Source organism: Macaca mulatta, chromosome 3 (genome assembly GCF_049350105.2).
Source record: "Macaca mulatta isolate MMU2019108-1 chromosome 3, T2T-MMU8v2.0, whole genome shotgun sequence".
NCBI lineage: Eukaryota > Metazoa > Chordata > Mammalia > Primates > Cercopithecidae > Macaca > Macaca mulatta.
Genome location: NC_133408.1, coordinates 57793145 through 57813411, shown reverse-complemented (window position 1 = coordinate 57813411; position 20267 = coordinate 57793145).

Genomic DNA, 20267 nt, shown 5'->3' with positions numbered 1-20267 from the left:
TCATAAAAAGGAATGAAGTACTGATACATGCAACAATATGGATGGACCTTGAAAACATGCTAGGTGAAAGAAGTATGCACAAAACATACTATATGATTCAATTTACAAGAAATATCCAGAATATAGGTAAATCCATAGAGATATCCAGAATATAGGTAAATTCATAGAGATATCCAGAATATAGGTAAATCCATAGAGATATAATACAAATTGGCGGTTGCTGGAGCTAGGGGTAGAGGGTTATGGGTCGAGGGTTTCGTTTTGTGGCGATGCAATGTTTTGCAACCAGGTAGAGATGGATGTACTAAATGCACTGAGTTGTTCACTCTAAGACGGTCAATTTCATCATGTGAATTTTAGCTTCATAAAAATATATTTTTAAAAAAGATCCAAGCAAGACAATAGTTGTATAGCAGAGGACTCTACTGAGGGTGTGTTGCTGGGGCGGGAGTTGGGTCAGGCATATGGATGGCCAGCTCTGATTGAAGTAGCAAGTCATAGTTAACCAGAGCATTCCAGAGGGCTAGAGTGAAGGAGGTGGACCCCCACCAGCCTGGGTGGGGCTCTGCCATGGACCTAGAGACTGCCACCAGCCAGCTGCCTCCACGGCCCCCTGGGAGTTAATCCAATCTTGGAGGTTTTACAGGGCTCTCTCGGGCTCCTCCTCCACCTGGCTGGCTGGACCGGGAGTCCTGGCCGAGCTCCAGGGAGCTCACAACACTCTTCTTCCTCGTATAGCCTGAGTGACAGCCTAGCTGGGGTCTGGCAGGCCTTCAGTGGGCTCTAAGGACGGGGCAGGGTTGCTCTGGCGTGGGACCCCCTGCCGTGTGGACACTGCAAACCGCCTTCTCAGCCCCACCAGCAGGACTGGGGACCTCTTTGACAGCTCCAGGGAAAGGGCTTGGAACTGCCCAGGAACACAGGTAAACGAGACGGCCTGAGAGCTCTGCGGACTCATATTGGTCATAGGTTGTCTTGGACACATCTGAGGTATGCTTGACCCAGTGCTGGTCTCCTTGTATCTTAGACCTGCAGCAGGGCCTGCCACTGTTCTCTGGGGGTGATGGAGGGTGTTAGTCCAGGAACAGGCTTCTGATTAACTTCTCTTTGATCCTCAGAGCTCAACACTGACATCACCTCCTCCAGGAAGCCCTCCTATGCCCTAAGTGCCCTTCCTCTGCCCTCAAAACATCCTTCACTTCCTACATATCATTTTCTTCCTTCCTTCCTTCCTTCCTTCCTTCCTTCCTTCCTTCCTTCCTTCCTTCCTTCCTCCCTTCCTCCCTTCCTCCCTTCCTCCCTTCCTCCCTTCCTCCCTTCCTCTCTTCCCTTCCCTTCCCTTCCCTTCCCTTCCCTTCCCTTCCTTTCCCTTCCTTTCCCTTCCCTCCCTCCCTCCCTCCCTCCCTCCCTCCCTCCCTCCCTTCCTCCCTTCCTCCCTTCCTTCTCTCTTTCTCTCTTTTTTCCTTCCCGAGTCTCACTCTATTGCCCAGGCTGGAGTGCAGTGGCACGAACTTAGCTCACTGCAACCTCTGCCTCCTGGATTCAAGCAATTCTCCTGCCTCAGCCTCCCGCGTAGCTGGGATTACAGGTGCCCACCACCATGCTGGCTACTTTTTGTATTTTTAGTAGAGACGGGGTTTCACCATGTTGGCCAGGCTGTCTCGAACTCCTGACCTTAGGTGATTAGCCCTCCTCAGCCTCCCAAAGTGCTGGGATTATAGGTGTGAGCCGCTGCGCCTGGTGACCCTACAAAGCATTTTCAGCTCCTCTGTGTTGTAAACACCTGATGATCTCTTGGTTCCCCTGACACACTAGACTGCGGATGGGGGTCTTTCTCCAGGGGTCTACTTACTGCCACAGTTGTCTTGGGTGCCTGCTAGTGACCTGGGAAGGGAGGACCAGTTCCTTCTCTTTGCCAGGTAATTTTCTGTTCACATCTGTGTAAACACACACACACACCACGCACACACACCCACACACCCCACACACATCTCCAGGAAGTTCTGTAGGGTCTGTTCTCCTGTTTAGGTCCCTGTGGTAGAATCTAAACTATACAGAGCTGGAATGGGCAATGGAGGTGGAATGGGCCATGGAGGCGGAATGGGCAATGCAGCTGGAATGGGCAATGCAGCTGGAATGGGCCGTGGAGCTGGAATGCGCCGTGGAGGTGGAATGGGTAATGGAGGTGGAACGTTGTGACCTCCACCTAAACAGCTCAAACTCTTGCATCCTTCCAAGCACGGGCCTCTCTCTGCAGAGCTTTAGGGTATCCACTAGCAGAAGCCTATATTCTCTTGGCTGGCCAGATCTTCCCCTTGGATCCTGTTTCTCATCTTTGTTCTACTCTGGTTTGCTTTTCTCCTTTCCCTGGTCCAGGATTATCTTGTGGTGGGGGTATCCCACACCCTCTTCCGTATCGGTGTCCCCATTCATTTTACTGTCACACAGAGTCAGGGGAGACCTGGAGCCTGGAAGACTGAGGAGAGAAGGGTGGGGATTCCACACTCTGGGTGGCAGCTTGATTTTCCTTTCTGTTTCTCTTTATCATTCTAAACTGTTTTAAACAACAAACCAGGCATTTTATACTGCAATTGTTAATCTCCTACCCACAGACCTCAATGATCCATGTATACGATTCATGTCTCCCTGCTAGCATAATGTTGGGACTTTATTATGATGGGAGAGTGTCTTGTCTCTTTCCCGAGTTTGGCTGTGACATTATAAAACCCTTTTCTATTGGTCTGGCCTTGGAGAGCTCCGTGGTCAATTTCCATTGCTCATTTCTCCTGGCTGCAGCAATCAGGGGTGGGTTTGAGTGGAAAGATGTTAGCCCTGATACAAACACACACAAGTCACGTCTTAAAGCCCTAGTTTGGAGTTGAGGGTATCCAGGATATTGGCAGATGCAGGTCACTGCTAGAGCCTACTATAGGGGCAAGGAAGACAGAGCACAGAAGCTCAAAAGCGCACAACCTAGCATGCATTTGGGAGCAGACAGAGCACTGGAAACTTACAATCTGGTGATAAATATGTATGGGAGGTGCATGATGCTTTGAGATCACAGGGAGCTAACCTTGGGCATGAAGGAGGACTTCTCGGATGAGGTGATGTCTGCCTAGAGCCATGAAGAGCAAGTAAAGTTATCCAGGAGTGTGTCCACCTGTGCCCTGACCTCTGAATCCTTTCCTCTTTCTCAAGTTCTGGAGAGACCAGAGATGCCTCTGTCTGGTCCTGTGCTGAGATATCGTCCTGTGCTGTGTCCAGGACATCTGGGCTTGGTGACCTGGACTCTGAAGTTTGAGCTGGACTGAACATACCAGAGGGTGTTCCTCTGGGACCCCGAGGCGGGGTCTGGGTACAGTTGGAGACATCAAGAGGAAATGGATGTTCTTGGAGTGCCATGAGGGTCGACATAGGTGGCACTGCCTCTGATTTCTCTCTGGGAGATTCTTAGGTTGGGTCGGGTCCCATTCCGGGACAAAAGGCACTGGTGGTTTCTGGTTTTGACACCTTTGCTATGGATGGCATCTGTCCCCAGGACTAAAACTGAGGGATCCAAGTGATACCCATTAGCCAACTTATCAGTGCTGGTTCCTCCTGTGGTTGGGAATATTGCTCTAACCTTACTAACTTCCCAAAGCTGGAGCTGCTCCAGTCACTGTTACTTGGGGCAGCTGTTAATTTTAGAGTCTGCAATGGGCTTTGCTCTTCCAGGTTCAATGAATGATCTCAGGTGGGTTTAGCAACTCTAAGAAAGGGTTAAATGCAGGGCTTGGTGAGACCTTGACCACATGGAACAGGGAGAAGAGGGATGTGTGGGATTGGCATGAAGGGAGGAGCTAGCAGCGGGTTCCCTTGGGATGCAGGTGGCTAATATGGACATTTGGGCACCATTGGAATATGAATTTTTATTATCCAGAGGCATTGAAGAAAAGATTAACACAGGTTTTGAAGTCAGGTCAGTATCGATACTCAGAGACAGTGCGGTCTAGTTCCACATGAAGGGAGAAACCCTTTTCTTTTTAAGAGACAGGGTTTTGCTTTGTTACCCAGGCTGGAGTGCAGTGGCACCGCCATAGCTCACTGCAGCCTTGAACTCCTGTGCTGGAGCAATCCTCCTGCCTCAGCCTCTTGAGTAGCTGGGGCTATGGGTGCATGCCACCATGCTCAGTTAATTAAAATCTCTTCTCTTTCTCTCTTTCTTTCTTTCTTTCTTTCTTTCTTTTTCTTTCTTTCTTTCTTTCTTTCTTTCTTTCTTTTTCTTTCTTTCCTTCTCTCTCTCTTTCTCTGCCTCTTTCTTTCTCTCTTTCTCTCCTTTCTTTCTCTCTCTCTTTTCCCTCCCTCCCTCCATCCCTCCTTCCTTCCTTCCTTCCTACCTTCCTTCCCTCCCTCCCTCCCTCCCTCCCTCCTTCCTTCCTTCCTTCCTTCCTTCCTTCCTTCCTTCCTTCCTTCCCTCCCTCCCTCCCTCCCTCCCTCCCTCCCTCCCTCCCTCCTTCCTTCCTTCCTTCCTTCCTTCCTTCCTTCCTTCCTTCCTTCCTTCCTTCCCTCCTTCCTTCCTTCCCTCCTTCCTTTCTTCCTTCTCTCACTTTGTTGTTCAGGCTGATCTTGAACTCCTGGCTTCCAGTAATCCTCCTGCTTCTAAGAAACCCATTCCTTTAAATAGCCGGGCCAGGCCAGGAAAGGTGGCTCATGCTTGTAATCTCCACACTTTGGGAAGCTGAGGTGGGAGGATTGCTTAAGACCAGGAGTTTGAGACCAGACTGGGCAACAGAGCAAGACCCCATCTATAAAAAAAAAATTAAACATTTTGCCAGCAGTGGTGGTGCTTGCCTGTGGTCTCAGCCACATGGGAAGTTAAGGTGGAAGAGTTGCTTGAGCTCAGGAGTTTGAAGTTGCAGTGGGCTGTGATTGCACTGCTGCACTCCAATCTGGGAGACACAGTGAGACACTGACTCAAAAAAATAAAATAAAATAAAATAGGCAGATCTCCACTTTGCAAAACTCCAATGCTGGGGGGAGTACCACTGTGTTATGTGGATGGTGCTTCCTGAACTCCCAGAAAAATGCAGATATTCAAAATGCAAACCAGGCAGGGTGCGGTGGCTGATACTTATAATCCCAACACTTTGGGAGGCCGAGGTGGGTGGATCACTTGAGGTCAGGAGTTTGATACCAGCCTGGTGAAACCCCATCTCTACGAAAAGTACCTGGTGAAACCTCACTAAAAATACAAACGTACTGAAAATACAAAAATTAGCTGGGCATGGTGGCAGGCACCTGTAATCCCAGCTACTGGGGAGGATGAGGCAGGAGAATCACTTGAACCCTGGAGGTGGAGGTTGCAGTGAGCCAAGATTGTGCCACTGCACCCCAGCCTGGGCAACAGAGCAAGACCCTGTCTCAGTAAATAAATAAATAAAAATGCAACAATTCTGGCTCTGTGAGCCTCAGTTTCCACACCTGAAAAACAGAGATTATAGTACCTAACCCCACAGCATGGAGGTGATAATTAAATGCACCTCACCTAGTGCATGTACCAGGTGCTGAACAGTACACGTGATTGTTGCTAGAGTAATGTTCATTGATGGAAGACACGGGACTTGAGCAGAACTACGTGGATGGTAGAATCCGGGCAGTCGAGAGAGGAGAAGACTTTCTGGTGGAGGCGGTGTGGTCTGGCTAGAGGAAAGGATGTTCCTGGCAAGTTTGGGCAGGCAGTAGCACAATCACGGTTGAACCCAGGGTTGTAACCCATGTGTAAATCTCTCCTCTTCCAGAGACACTGTTCTCTAGAATTCTGGGGAAAAGGGGAACGCATCTCACATCTGCCCCCGAATCTCCCACCTGACAGGTGAACATGCGTGGGGCAAGCTTCTCCCTGCTGTCCAGTCCTGCTGTGAGCTGCACTCCTTTTAGTGCTGGTCATTGTCCCCACAGCCCATTTGGACTGCAACCTCCTCGACAGTACTATGGGATTTTCTCCTTACCGCTCGACCTCATCAGTCGTTCCCACCAGGCGATGCACACCAGCTTTGACTAAAGATACAGGGACAAGCCGGTTGCGGTGGCTCATGCCTGTGATTCTAGCAGTTTGGAAGGTTGAGGTGGGAAGATTGTGGGAGCCCAGGAGTTTGAGACTAGCCTGGGCAACATGGTGAGACGCTGGCTCTACAAAAAAAATAGAGAAATAAGCTGGGCATGGTAGTGGACACCTGTAGTCCCAGCTACTCAGGAGGTTGAAGCAGGAGGTATGGCTTGAGCAACCTAGGAGTTTGAGGCTCCAGTGAGCTACAATTGCACCATTGCACTCCAGCCTGGGTGACAGAGCGAGACTCTGTCTCAAATAAATAAATAAATTAATTAAATTAAATAAAAGGACCACAGTGAAGGTATGATGTAGTGAAACATATATTTGGTCTTTGACCTGTTTCCTGGCATACAACTCCTAAAGTCCGAAGAAACTCCAAAGCGATGCCTCTTTTTTTCTTTCTCTCTCCCTTCCTTCCTTCCTTCCTTCCTCCCATCCTTCCTTCCTTCCTTCCTTCCTTCCTCCCATCCTTCCTTCCTTCCTTCCTTCCTTCCTCCCATCCTTCCTTCCTTCCTTCCTTCCTTCCTCCCATCCTTCCTTCCTTCCTTCCTTCCTTCCTCCCATCCTTCCTTCCTTCCTTCCTTCCTTCCTCCCATCCTTCCTTCCTTCCTTCCTTCCTCCCATCCTTCCTTCCTTCCTTCCTTCCTCCCATCCTTCCTTCCTTCCTTCCTTCCTCCCATCCTTCCTTCCTTCCTTCCTTCCTTCCTCCCATCCTTCCTTCCTTCCTTCCTTCCTTCCTCCCTCCCTCCCTCCCATCCTTCCTTCCTTCCTTCCTTCCTTCCTCCCTCCCTCCCTCCCATCCTTCCTTCCTTCCTTCCTTCCTTCCTCCCTCCCTCCCTCCCATCCTTCCTTCCTTCCTTCCTTCCTTCCTTCCTTCCTCCCTCCCTCCCATCCTTCCTTCCTTCCTTCCTTCCTTCCTTCCTCCCTCCCTCCCTCCCATCCTTCCTTCCTTCCTTCCTTCCTTCCTTCCTTCCTTCCTTCCTTCCTTCCTTCCTTCCTTCCTTCCTCCCTCCCTCCCATCCTTCCTTCCTTCCTTCCTTCCTTCCTTCCTTCCTCCCTCCCTCCCTCCCATCCTTCCTTCCTTCCTTCCTTCCTTCCTTCCTTCCTTCCTTCCTTCCTCCCTCCCTCCCTCCCTCCCTCCCATCCTTCCTTCCTTCCTTCCTTCCTTCCTTCCTTCCTTCCTTCCTCCCTCCCTCCCTCCCATCCTTCCTTCCTTCCTTCCTTCCTTCCTTCCTTCCTCCCTCCCTCCCTCCCATCCTTCCTTCCTTCCTTCCTTCCTTCCTTCCTTCCTTCCTTCCTTCCTTCCTCCCTCCCTCCCTCCCATCCTTCCTTCCTTCCTTCCTTCCTCCCTCCCTCCCTCCCATCCTTCCTCCCTCCCTCCCTCCCTCCCTCCCTCCCATCCTTCCTCCCTCCCTCCCTCCCTCCCTCCCTCCCATCCTTCCTTCCTTCCTTCCTTCCTTCCTTCCTCCCATCCTTCCTTCCTTCCTTCCTTCCTTCCTCCCATCCTTCCTTCCTTCCTTCCTTCCTTCCTCCCATCCTTCCTTCCTTCCTTCCTTCCTTCCTCCCATCCTTCCTTCCTTCCTTCCTTCCTTCCTCCCATCCTTCCTTCCTTCCTTCCTTCCTTCCTCCCATCCTTCCTTCCTTCCTTCCTTCCTCCCATCCTTCCTTCCTTCCTTCCTTCCTCCCATCCTTCCTTCCTTCCTTCCTTCCTCCCATCCTTCCTTCCTTCCTTCCTTCCTTCCTCCCATCCTTCCTTCCTTCCTTCCTTCCTTCCTCCCTCCCTCCCTCCCATCCTTCCTTCCTTCCTTCCTTCCTTCCTCCCTCCCTCCCTCCCATCCTTCCTTCCTTCCTTCCTTCCTTCCTCCCTCCCTCCCTCCCATCCTTCCTTCCTTCCTTCCTTCCTTCCTTCCTTCCTCCCTCCCTCCCATCCTTCCTTCCTTCCTTCCTTCCTTCCTTCCTCCCTCCCTCCCTCCCATCCTTCCTTCCTTCCTTCCTTCCTTCCTTCCTTCCTTCCTTCCTTCCTTCCTTCCTTCCTTCCTTCCTCCCTCCCTCCCATCCTTCCTTCCTTCCTTCCTTCCTTCCTTCCTTCCTCCCTCCCTCCCTCCCATCCTTCCTTCCTTCCTTCCTTCCTTCCTTCCTTCCTTCCTTCCTTCCTCCCTCCCTCCCTCCCTCCCTCCCATCCTTCCTTCCTTCCTTCCTTCCTTCCTTCCTTCCTTCCTTCCTCCCTCCCTCCCTCCCATCCTTCCTTCCTTCCTTCCTTCCTTCCTTCCTTCCTCCCTCCCTCCCTCCCATCCTTCCTTCCTTCCTTCCTTCCTTCCTTCCTTCCTTCCTTCCTTCCTCCCTCCCTCCCTCCCATCCTTCCTTCCTTCCTTCCTTCCTCCCTCCCTCCCTCCCATCCTTCCTCCCTCCCTCCCTCCCTCCCTCCCTCCCATCCTTCCTCCCTCCCTCCCTCCCTCCCTCCCTCCCATCCTTCCTTCCTTCCTTCCTTCCTTCCTTCCTTCCTTCCTTCCTTCTTTCCTTCCTTCCTTCCTTCCTTCCTTCCTTCCTTCCTCCCTCCCTCCCTCCCTCCCTCCCTCCCTCCCTCCCTCCCTCCCTCCCTTCCTTCCTTCCTTCCTTCCTTCCTTCCTTCCTTCCTTCCTTCCTTCTTTTCTTTCTTTCTTTCTTTCATGAAGTCTCACTCTGTCATCCAGGCTGGAGTGCAGTGGCGCAATCTTGGCTCAGTGCAACCTCCACCTCCCGGACTCAAGCAATTCTCCTGCCTCCGCCTCCCTAGTAGCTGGGATTACAGGCGTGTGCCACCACACTGGGCTAATTTTTGTATTTTTAGTAGAGATGGGACTTTGTTATGTTGGCCAGGCTGGTCTTGAACTCCTGACCTAAAGTGATCTGCCAGCCTCAGCCTCCCAAAGTGCTGGGAATACAGGCGTGAGCCACCGAACCTGGCCTTAAAGCAATGTCTTTTTGTAAACTAATGAGCTGACTGATGTCCTCTAGGTAGCTTCCAAGATCGAGGACGGATTAGAGGGTTGGGACTTCCAGCCTCACCCCTCAACCTCCAAAGAGGGGAGAGGGGCTGAAGAGCAAGTTGATCACCAGTGGCCAGTGGTTTAATCAATTATGACTACATAATGGAACCTCCATAAAACCCCAAGAGGACAGGGTTAAGAGGGCTTCCGGATAGCTGAACATGGAGAGGTTGCTGAAGGGTGGTGTGTCCGGGGAGGGCATGGAAGCTCCGTCCCCTTCCCCGCAACTTCACCCTACACATTTCTTTGTCTGTATCCTTTGCAATATCCTTGATCATAAACCGATAACTGTTAGAAAGTGTTTCCCTGCACTCTGTGAGCCACTCCAGCAAATTAATCTCACCTGAGGAGGGAACTGCAGACGCCCCAACTTGAAGCCAGTTGGTCAGAAGTTTCATAGGCCTGGACTTGTGGCTGATGTCTATGAGCCAGGCAGTCTTGGGAACTGAGACCTTAGCCTGCGGCATCTGATACTATCTCCAGGTAGATAGTGTTGGAATTGAACTAGAGGACAGTCAGCTGGCATAGGCTGCAGGACTGGTTGCTGGCTTATTGCTGGGGGAAAAAACCCACACATTTGGTCATGGGAGTCTTCTAAGCTGATAGTTGCTGTGGTGTGAGAGCAGAGGAAAAACACAATTTGAGTTAATTTTCCACTCACAAGAGGGGATCACTAAAACCATATGCTTGGCTAGGTGCGGTGGCTCACACCTGTAATCCTAGCACTTTGGGAGGCCAAGGTGGGTGGATCACCTGAGGTCAAGAGTTCAAGACCAGCCTGGCCAACATGGCACAACCCCCTCTCTACTAAAAATACAAAAATTATCCAGGTATGGTGGCGCATGCCTGTAATGCCAGCTACTCGGAAGGCTGAGGCAGGAGAATCGCTTGAACCCGGGCGGCGGAGGTTGCAGTGAGCTGAGATCGCACCACTGCGCTCCAGCCTGGGCAACAGAGCAAGACTCCATCTCAAAAAAACTAAAAACACAAAAAAACCCCAAAAAAACTCCATATGCTCCATCTGACAGTCACCAAAGTGCTAGGGAAAAATCATAAAAAGTGTTTAAACCCTTGCAGAGGTCCACCATGGACTTGCTCTCATTTTTTGTGTGTATTGCTACCCTATTACTCAAGGTCAAGCTTCCTCTGGAGACTACCTTCTTCTAGAGCTGTCTAAAGGCCAGTATCCACCCCTTTGGAAGGAAAATCTGTCCTCTACCCTCGGGGCTGGTCTTGTCCTGCAAACTCCTTGTCCCTCCCTCAGCAAAACCTTCCCAAAGTCTGAATTCCCCACCCGGATAGCACCAATGAAAGTTCCCATAGCACAGTCTGGGGTAGGCTGTGGCATTTAAAGTCCCAGGAAGGAGTTTTGCTCTCCAAGTCCAAGATCTTTGACATCTACCTGAGGAGCTGAATTTGGGTTTTCTCCGTCAGACCATGGACTGGTACCAGTCCATGGCCTGTTAGGAACCAGGACACACAGCAGGAGGTGAGCAGCGGGTGAGTGGGCAAAGCTTCATCTGTATTTACAGCTACTCCCCATCACTCGCATTCCCACCTGAGCTCCACCTCCTGTCAGATCAGCAGTGGCATTAGATTCTCATAGGAGCAGGAACCCTACTGTGAACTGTGCATGCGAGGGATCTAGGTTCCTCGCTCCTTATGAGAATCTAATGCCTGATGATCTGTCACTGTCTCCCAGGATCCCCAGATAGGACATCTAGCTGCAGGAAAACAAGCTCAGGGTTCCCATGATTCAACATTGCAGTGAGTTGTATAATTATTTCATTATATATTACAATGTAATGATAATAGAAACAAAGTGTACAATCAATGGAATGTGCTGAATCATCCTGAAACCTCCATCAATGGAATGTGCTGAATCATCCTGAAACCTCCCTCCACCCCATCCATGGAAAAACTGTCTTCCATGGAACCGGTCCCTGGTGCCAAAAAGGTTGGGGACTGCTGACGTAGAAGGTAACTACCTAATCTTGTGGGGGCCGGTGTACTTCAGTATGAATGTGTGTTCATAGACACACACACATCTCAGGATCCATACTGTATCTCAGATACAGTGTATTCTAAATTCCACATTAATGAAGAAAGCTATTTCTTCAAATATTCAGAGCTGCCATGTTGCACAGCTTCAGGGAGCACCACTATGAATGTTGCAGAAAAACTTTATTACGTTTTAATTTTTAATTTTTATTTATTAATTTTTTTTGAGACAGTTTCACTCTTGTTGCCCAGGCTGGAGTGCAATGGCACCATCTTGGCTCACTGTAACCTCTGCCTCCTGGGTCCAAGTGATTCTCCTGCCTCAGCCTCCCGAGTAGCCAGGAGTACAGGTGCCCACCACCATGCCTGGCTAATTTTTGTATTTTTAGTAGAGATGGGGGTTCACCATGTTGGCTAGCTGGTCTCGAACTCCCGACCTCAGGTGATCCACTCACCTCGGCCTCCCAAAGTGCTGGGATTACAGGCATGAGCCACCAAACTTTATTATTTTTTAAAGACAAGGTCTTGCTCTGTCACTCAGGCTGGAGTGCAGTGACGTGATCATTGTTTACTCTGCTACAGAAAAACTTTGGTAAGAAATATGACCTAATATGCAAAATAAGAATGGTCTTTTTATTATTTTGCAAATAATATTAGTCCTGCTTTGCCCTGGCTTTTAGCTGTGTCCCTAAGTCTAATGTCATAAAGTACCCAATAAAGAGACACCTACCTATTCATGGCTACACAAAGAGCCTTAGAGCTCTGACGTTGCCGTCTTTCTGTACTTTGGGTCTCATCACATTTTCAGTGTCCTGGTATCTCTCTTGTGTTATAGTCCTTGTTAACTTACATGCAACTTACATATAATTATGCGTGCTCATCATAGAAAATTAGAAAACAGATGGGTGGAAGCGGACCGTATGAGGATTTACTCTTTCTGCACAAACCACCCTGGGCTAGTGGAGGTTGGAGGGACAATTTGCTGTAACTAACAGCTAGGTAGGGTCTTGGTAAGAGATGAGACCTGTTCCGTTCTCAGTCAATTCAGATTCAGCAATCCCAGGTCCATTTATTTATTTGAGGCAGAGTTTCGCTCTTGTTGCCCAGGCTGGAGTGCAATGGCATGATCTCGGCTCACTGCAACATTCACCTCCCGGGTTCAAGTGATTCTCCTGCCTCAGCCTCCCGAGTATCTGGGATTACAGGCACACGCCACCATGCCCGGCTACTTTTGTATTTTTCCTAGAGATGGGGTTTCTCCAGGTTGGTCAGGCTGGTCTCAAACTCCCAACCTCAGGTGATCCGCCCACCTCAGCCTCCCAAAGTGTTGGGATTACAGGTGTGAGCCACCGCGCCCGGCCCCTTTCATTTTTTTTCGTCCTTTAGTTCTCTTTAACATTATAGTGACCTCCCTCACTCCCCTTTGAACTGGATTCTTAGGGATCGCTGAGTGGTTGGAAGAAATTGTAGTTGGCTCTGAATGGTCTTTAGTTTCTAAAAATGTGCGACTTCTCAAGCCTGAAAAGGCAAACAAGGGGACTGATCTCAGCCTCCAAGGAGATGCTGAGCACACTGCTAGCTCTTCAGGCAGGGTGCACCAGGCTAGACTCTGCGAGAGAGGCTTGGAGCTCAGAGAGTCACCAGAATGGCGGTGATGATCACGGTTGTGTAAAGGAATAGGCAGCAGGGAGTAAAACGAAGCTTTTGCTGGGCTCTTATTGGCAATTGATCGAAATAAATGTTAACAATAGTAATCCCCGGATGGTGGCGTGTCAAAAGATTGCCCGTCATGTTTTCTAATTTTCTATGATGAGCATGCATAGTTGTATGTAAGTTGCATGTAAGTTAACAAGGACTATGACCCAACTCAGAGTGGATTACGACAAGTGGCTGAGTTGGTGTGGACTACATAAGGGGCATTGTAGATTGGGGATTGGGGCAGGAGTGAGTGCAGCCCCCACCCCTGGTCTCTGCTTAAGCCTCCCTGCAGGATCCCATCCCTTGACCAGAAGGAGCCATGTTGCAGGGACGGCTGGTGGCTGTTCACACCCTGACTTTGCTCAGTACTCAAATTTTTCCAAACCTTACAGCTTGATCACAGCTCTCTCTTCACAGTGGGCTTTTCTGTGTATGAAGCTGGGGTACCTGGGATGTCTAGGCTGTGGACATGGCCTCAATTCACCTCATAAAAGACTCAGCTTGTGTTTGCACCCACAGGCTTGTCTGACTGTATTGTTTTCTCAGAAGTCAGTGACACTATTGTTGGGTTTGGCATCTCCTTGGGCTTTGAAATAAGAGAGAAAGTGGGGCCTTCGAGTGTTGGTCAATGGCCTTGCCAAGTGACAGTGGCCTGATTTAGGGAAATGACATTGCTGCTTACAACATGTGTCTCCAGAGGACCCTGGCTCTGCTCAGAGAGGCTGAGATGGTGCAGCCAGCTGTGCTAGAGCCCAAGGTCAAGTGGCTAGAGCAAGGCCATCCATCAAGCTGCTTGTGAGCCACTCATCACCTCCGGGAAATTCACCTGGGGATCCCTCTTGGCTTCCCTGCGCTGCTGTGTCAGATGGTGAGCAGTGTCTACACAGCGTCTACACAGCCCACACCCCTGTTTGGATTTAGAGAGAGGTTTCTGAGTCCCAAGGCTTTTGTGCTCTCGGAATAGATCTCATGAATGACAGTTTTTAAAACATGAAAAACAGGCCGGGCACGGTGGCTCACGCCTGTAATCCCAGCACATTGGGAGGCCGAGTTTGGCTGATCACTTGAGGCCAGGAGTTCGAGACCAGCCTGGCCGACATGGTGAAACCCATCTCTACTAAAAATACAAAAAATTATTCTGGCGTGGTCGTGCTGCCTGTAGTCCCAGCTACTTGGGAGGATGAGGCAGGAGAATCGCTTAAATCTGGGAGGCGGAGGTTGCAGTGAGCCGAGATTGTGCCACTGTACTCCAGCCTGGGTGACAGAGTGGAACTCTATCTCGAAAGAAAGAAAGGAAGAAAGAGAGAAAGAGAGAGAGAGAGAGAAAGGAAGGAAGGAAGGAAGGAAAGAAAGAAAGAAAGAGAGAGAGAAAGAAAGAAAGAAAGATTTTTTATTTATTATTATTATTAGTTTTTATGAGATGGAGTTTTACTCTGTCACCCAGGCTGGAGTGCAGTGGCATGATCTCGGCTCACTACAACCTCCGCCTCCTAGGTTCAAGCGATTCTCCTGCCTCAGCCTCCCGAGTAGCTGGGACTACAGGCGTGCACCACCATGCCAGGATAATTTTTTGTATTTTTAGTAGAGATGGGTTTCACCATGTTGGCCAGGCTGGTCTCGAACTCCTGGCTTCAGGTGATCCACCCACCTCGGCCTCCCAAAGTGCTGGGATTACAGGCATGAACCACCACACCCAACCCATATGAATTTTAATTTTAGATGCAGGGATACATGTGCAGGTTTGTTGCTAGAGCAGCAAACTGCTCCCCTCTTTAGTCCCCAGGGTCCATTATTCCCATCTTTGTGTCCACATGAACCCACTTTTTAGGTCCCACTTACAAGTGAGAACATGTGGTTTTTGGTTGTCTGTTTCTGTGTTAACTTGCTTGGGATAATGGCCTCCAGCTGCATCCATGTGGCTGCAAAGGACATGATTTCATTCTTTTTTATGGCTGTGTTGTATTCCATGGTGTATATATAACACATTTTCTTTATCCAATTCACCATTCATGGGCAACTGGGTTGATTCCATGTCTTTGCTATGCTGCATAGTGGCGCAATGAACGTATAAACACAGGTGTCCTTTTAGTAGAACAATTTATTTTCCAGGGTAGACAGCCAGCAATGGGATTGGTTTGGTGGTAGTTCTGTTTTAGTTCTTTGAGAAATCTCCATGCTGTTTTCCACCGGGGCTGAACTACTTTGCATTTCCACCAACAGTGTATAATTGTTCCTTTTTCCCCACAGTCTCATTGATGTGTTACTTTTTGACTGTTGTATCCTTCACGGGTCCTGTTCATGCTTCCAATCTGTCATGCCCCCTCATGAGACATTCTACAGCATAGGTGTGCCATCTTCCAGCCTAGGGAATGGGATGGAGAGAAGGAAGGAGGAAGGAGAGGGGAAGCTGGAGAGAGAGAAATGGATCAGGGATTGTTGGAACGTGCTGTTTCTGCTATTTGCAAATCCTTCGAAACCTTGAACTTCAGAGCCATGGAGGTGAACCCAGACTCAGGGTAATTCAAGAAGGAAAAGCCCTCTGTCCTGCCATGGGGGGAAGCAAAACCTCTATAGGGGGCACCTCCCAAAGCCACATCCACTGAGTAATGTGGCCACAGAGCTGACCACAATAGGTCAGAGAATGGGACACAAGGACTGAGCAACAGGAAATTAGACCTGGTGCTCAAGGGGAGACTTCACTCGAGATACATACAATTTATCCCATGCATTCGCAGAAATCTCATGGGGCAGTAAGGACTTCATTTTCTTTTATTTGAGACCGAGTCTCACTCTATTGCCCAGGCTGGAGTGCAGTTGTGTGATCTCGGCTCACTGCAACCTCCACTTCCAGGGTTCAAGCGATTCTTGTGCCTCAGCCTCCTGAGCAGCTGGGACTACAGGCGCCTGTCACCGCGCCCCGCTAATTTTTGTATTTTTAGTAGAGACGGGGTTTTGCTATGTTGGCCAGACTGGTCTCAAACTCCTGACCTCAGGTGATCCACCCGCCTCAGCCTCCCAAAGTGCTGGGATTACAGGTGTGAGCCGCCGCGCCCGGCCAAGGACTTCATTTTCATCTCCATTTTCCTACCTGTAGAATGAAGTGGATGTCTTTCCACCTTCATTAGTGACATCGTTTGGATGTTTGTCCCCTCCAAATCTCATGCTGAAATGTGATCCCCGGTGTTGGAGGTGGGGCCTGGTGGGAAGTGTGTGGGTCATGGGGGTGGATCCCTCATGGGTGGCTTGGTGCTGTCCCCATGGTAATGAGTGAAATTTCACTCTGTTAGTTCATATGAGATGTGGTTGTTTAAAGGGTCTGGTTTAAAGGGCCTCCCTCTCTTGCCATGTGATGCCGGCTCCCCTTTTCCTTCCGCCATGAATGGAAGCTTCCTGAGGCCTTCCCAGATGCAGATGTTGGCTCCATGCTTCTTATACAGCCTGCAGAACCGTGAACCAAATAAACTCCCTTTCTTTGTAAATTACCCAGCCCCAAGTATGCCTTTATATTAACAGCAATGCAAAATGGACTCATACAATGAGAGAAGGCTATAGGTTGGAGACTGGACGTTGGTGCTATCAGAAGCTGGTGGCTTGGTATCTTGCACGCCTGTATTCCATACACATGGAAGTCGTGTCATGTTGGGTTGTCATTTCTTTAAATTGGGAAATATACATTTCCTTTGATGTAGCAACTCTTGAGCATGAGTGAAGGGCTAGTTGCATCTGAGGCATTTTATTTCCACATTTAGGTTGGTCTAGCCTCCTTTTATTTTCTTTTTTTTTGACACAGCATTTCACCCTGTTGCCCAGGCTGGAATGCAGAGGCACCATCATAGCTCACTGCAGCCTCAACTTCCTGGGCTCAAGTGATCCTCCTGCCTCAGCCTCCTGAATAGCTAGGACTATAAGGCCTGCACCACCATGCTCAGCTTAGCTTGCTTCTGCAGGCAGAGATGCAGTGAAACAACTCTAGAAAATTTTGGCAATGTCAGGAAAATGAGAAAAATGAATAAATCGTAACTTGTGTATTACTCTAACAAATAAAACAACTATTTATTTATTGGACAGACTGTCCTTGGATTATAGGCCTTTAGTGGCTACAGGTTGTTGACATTTTATTAGAATTTCACAGGTGTGAAGTTGAAAAATCACGCATTTTACACCAGGGAGCTAAGCTCACTTCACATGTTAATATAGAAATATATGACCAGGCATAGCGGCTCATGCTTGTAATCCCAGCACTTTGGAAGGCCAAGGCAGGCAGATCACCTGAGGTCAGGAGTTTGAGACCAGCCTGGCCAACATGGTGAAAACCCATCTCTACTAAAAATACAAAATTTGGCTAGGAGTGGTGGCACGTGCCTGTAATTCCAGCTACTCGGGAGGCTGAGGCAGGAGAATCGCTTGAACCCAGGAAACGGAGGTTGTAGTGAGCTGAGATTGTGCCACTGCACTCCAGCCTGGGCGACAGAGTAAGACTCTATCTCAAAACAAAACAAAACAAAAAAACAAAAAAACCCCTAAAAAAACCAAAACAAATATATATGTATATATAAATATATTATATATCATATATTAAATATTATTCATATATTAAATATAATATATTGTTTATTATATAATATATTAAATAAAATATATTATATATTAAATATATAAGTATATTAAATATATATAACCAATTTTCATTTTAATAAGAATTTGTTGTGAGGCCATTCTGTGCCAGGCACTAAGAATAGGAAGGTGGCTGGGTGCAGTGGCTCATGCCTGTAACCCCAGCATTTTGGGAGGCCAAGGTGGGGAAGATTGCTTGAGCCCAGGAATTTGAGACCAGCCTGGGCAACATGACAAAACCCTATCTCTACAAAAAATACAAACATTATCCAGACGTGGTGGTGCATACCTGTAGTCTCAGCTACTCAGGAGGCTGAGGTGGGAGGATCACTTGAGCCAAAGTGCTGGGACTAGAGGCATAAGCCACCATGCCTGGCTGAGGGATCTTTTATATATTTATTATTATTTTAGAAATAGGGTCTCATTCTGTCTCACAGGCTTGAGTGCAGTGATGCAATCATAGCTCACTGCAGCCTTGAACTTCTGGGCTCTAGCAAGCCTCTTGCCTCAGCCTTCTGAGTAGCTGGGATGACAGGCATGCACCACTATGCCTGGATTATTTATTTATTTATTTTTTAATTTTTGTAGAGACAGGGTCTTACTATGTTGTCTAGGCTGGTCTAGAACTCCTGGCCTCAAGTAATCCTCCCACCTCGACCCCTCAAAGTGCTGGGATTATAGGTGTGAGTGAATGAGCCCAGCCATAGCTCGTTTATAATGGTACATGTCTCTTTTTTTTGAGACTGAGTGTCACTTTATCACCAGGCTGGAGTGCAGTGGCGCGATCTCGGCTCACTGCAACCTCTGCCTCCCAAGTTCAAGCGACTCTCTTGCCTCAGTCTCCCAAGTAGCTGGGACTACAGGCACGTGCCACCACGCCCAGATAATTTTTGTATTTTTAGTAGAGACGGGGTTTCACCATGTTGGCCAGGATGGTCTCGATTTCTTGACCTCATGATCTGCCCGCCTCAGCCTCCCAAAGTGCTGGGATTACAGGCATGACCTCATCATGTTAAGATGACTTAACCCTATAGTGGCTTCCCCTCTCCCTCACTGTCAAGTTCATAGCCTCATGACTATCTCTTGCTTACTTCTCCTGCCTGACCTTGACCGGTCTCTCCCCTTGATCGATGTGGGTTTTCCTCCTTGCTTGGAGCCTGGGAGTCTTGGAGCCCATTCTGTTGGTCAGGAGCAATCTCTCCTCCATCACCTCATCAACACCTATTATCTTCCAGGTTCCAGTGTCACCAACACCCATCTCAGGAGCCTCCTCCACGTCCCCGGAGTAACTCAGTCCTCACGATGAGAACCAGGGGCTGTACTGTACATTTCTTGCTTTAGACACTCGTGCTCCTTTGCAATTGTTTGAAGTTTATCTTTCCCGCCAGCTCCTGAGCTCCAAGAGGGCTTTATCTCCCTCGTTTGTCACTGAGTCATAGGATGTGGGTTATGATTTGTGAATGAATGGAGGTAAGGGATTCATTGAGAAAAAAATATATATATATGTAATATATGCTTATGTATTATATATACACACATATATACATATACACACACACACACATATATACACACACACACATATATATGCACACACACACATACATATATATATTTTGTTTTTAGAAACAGGGTCTTGCTCTGTTGCCCAGGCTGGAGCACAGTGGTGGCGATCATAGCTCACTGCAGCTTCAAACTCCTGGGCTCAAGTGATCTTCCCGCCTTGGCCTTCAGAGTAGCTGGGACTACAGGTGCACTCCACCACGTCCAGCCAGATATTTCTTGTAAGAGAGCAGAGGCCGGGTGGTGGCTCACGCCTATAATCCCAGCACTTTGGGAGGCCTAGGCGGGCGGATCACCTGAGGTCGGGAGTTTGAGACTGGCCTGACCAACATGGAGAAACCCCGTCTCTACCAAAAATACAAAATTAGCCAGGCATGGTGGCGCATGCCTGTAATCCCAGCTACTCGGGAGGCTGAGGCAGGAGAATCACTTGAACTCGGGAGGTGGAGGTTGTGGTGAGCCGATATCGTGCCATTGCACTCCGGCCTGGGCAGTAAGAGTGAAACTCCATCTCAAAAAAAAAAAAAAAAAAAAAAAAAAAGAGAGAGAGAGAGACCAGAGAAGAGATCAATAGGGCTTAACTGAAGCCAGCAGCAGTGGGAAAGCAGAGGAGGAGACAGCTGAGGACCGGATTTCTAAGACAGCACAAATAAATCACATTTGATGTGGTGTGCTGGAAGAGTGCAGAGAGGTAGGACGATGATCTGAAGTGTTGCAAAGACGCTTTTCTTCCTCTCCCCACATTTTTGCTCCTTCCTGTAATGAAGGAATACTTCTGTTTCGTTCTCTGGGCTTTTGCCTTTCTGCCAATCGCTTTCTATAAGGAGGAGAACTTGTGAATCCCTGACCTGAACTGGGACCTGGATTAGTGGCAGGGTCTGGTGTCTGTGGTCAGAAAGTTCATTGCCATTCACAGCCGGTCATTTTGTTGATCTTCCTGTCTTTTGGCAGACAGCCCAGTGGGACTGTCCCACTTGGGACAGGGCATTCATTACTTGAAGCTGGCCTCTTTCAGCTGCCCTCTCTCTCTGTGTCTGGTGGGTGTCTGATCAGGCCTGCTCTCCAGGTCTCATCACCCCTGGTGGTCTCTCCCTCCTCCCAGTGGAGACACCAGAGTCATCTCTTAGGCCTCCTAGCCTAGGGCAGCTTCTCCAGGCACTGCCTGGGGCTCCTCTATTCTTTGCGTGGTTCTCAGAGCAGAAATCCCACAGACGATGAATTGAGAGCTGAATTAAGGCCTTCCAATTCCTTGACAACCTACACTAACCAAGTTCTAA